Here is a 1914-nt window from a genome sequence, read left to right as displayed (position 1 = left end):
TTAAAAAATCACGGTAGTCATGAAAACAAGGTACGATAACTGTCAATAATTTTAATTTGTACTTACTACAAAACTTGCGATGTATTCATTGGGAAAGTGTTTATTGTAAGAAACGTTTACGGCGGTAATAGTTACTGCAGAGTGCGAGATTTATTTCCCGTGGAATTTAATCAAACTTCTATTCCGTCAATATCGACAATACGACAGATAGTTTTTCAATTTGACAATTCCGGATGGTTAAATCTATGGTTCATGGCTACATGATTTTCTGAGCATTTTATTTTGCGAATTTTTGATAAAATAATGAGACAATACAAATAAAACTTAACTAATTCGCATTTAGTTAGATGAAAAAAAATCTTCTTTCCAGCGGTGTCATTATGAACCCTCTAAGATAATTTGGGGAGCAACAAGCTGCGAAAAACTGTTTTCCCATGTTAATTCCTATGTTCGGTTTGAAAGTATTCACCCGATATTATAAAAATTCTACGGTACCTAGGTACGTGTGTTTGTGACTGATCTCCTAAACGACTGGACGAATTTTGATGACCTTATTTACGTATGTCTCTGTGTGTCTCGGTCTCCGGATGGTTTAGATTCACAATTGGGCCTGATCTGATTATCTATAAGAGCGTTGGTCTTCGGGTTTCGTCTAGTTTCAATATAAAGCACCAGAGAGGTAAGTCATGAAATCCTATTTCAATTTAAAAACACTACTAATTTAGTTACATTACATTTTGTGTACAAAGCCTATAGCATTCTGTAAATAATGCGTTTGGTAACAGAAGACTTCATCAACAGTTTTGCTGAAAATGTGCAGAGTTCGCCACTTGTTTCGAAGACAACCCTCTATTTTTTTACGGCCCAACACGTGTAGCTGTAGATATCGCCAGGTAACATATTTTGATTCGTTGTTGCTAACTGGTTTTCTTAGAAACCACCTCGACGAAAGAGACAATGTAAATAACCTGCTATCTACCTGTTCACAGTAAAAGTTACCCACGTGCTTTTGTGGTTATCCTTCATGTTGTACGCTATTGGTTCTATACTGATTTCATACGAGACCGTGCAGAATATTTTTATTTCCCGCAATCCAAGTGCATAGGTCAAGGTGTCAAGCAAGAATGCAAGCGTTTAGGTTTCCCAGGGGGGCATGAATTAGATATTATCTGGAAAGTTACCTTTTACGAACTTGCTACCATAAATAAAATTGTAATAAGTAATAGACCATTCTCTACTTGATATAACAATAAGACAATGCCTACTTTATTTTATACTTTGATTTACAATCCACATTCTGCAGCATGCAGGAATGAATAATAAATTGTACCAAAGAAAGTCTTTGATTGTACCTACTATCATTGTATTTATAAACGTTTATAAATACAATGCTACTATGATTGTGCCTACGATGCTATGGAAATACGTATCTGTACATATAGGTAGGAACAACGTTATTCCTGTAGCATTGTTTAAATACTTTTGAACAATGTCTGTAGCTGTTAGACCGGGAGATGATGACACTTTTTGTGGTGTGATTTGCTACAAGTATGGCGACCATTCAAACGTTTAATTAAGTACTCCTCAAAACGAAAATGGTGCTAACTCTCTGGGAGTGGGGCCGTTATTGCGTGACAATTGTTTAAACATGTCGGAAAATTTAATGATTTTGGACAATTTGCTACACAAAATTCTTTGGATTTTCTGGTAGTCGGTGACAAAACAAATGACGCAAACGAAATGCCATACTTTTCCGGTGGGCCTTATAGCCCGCCATACTCATTTGAAAGTGTCGATTGTTTGTATTTTTTTTGGGTGATTTGCTACAAGCTCATTTTTTTATGAGCATCAAGTCCTCAATCAGTCATTCACGAAAATCAACCTGCCATACCGCAGCGACGGGCCCCCATAGCC

The sequence above is a fragment of the Photinus pyralis genome, unplaced genomic scaffold (assembly GCF_008802855.1).
Source record: "Photinus pyralis isolate 1611_PpyrPB1 unplaced genomic scaffold, Ppyr1.3 Ppyr1.4_LG10, whole genome shotgun sequence".
NCBI classification, from domain to species: Eukaryota; Metazoa; Arthropoda; class Insecta; order Coleoptera; family Lampyridae; genus Photinus; species Photinus pyralis.
Note: the sequence above shows the minus strand (reverse complement) of the source record.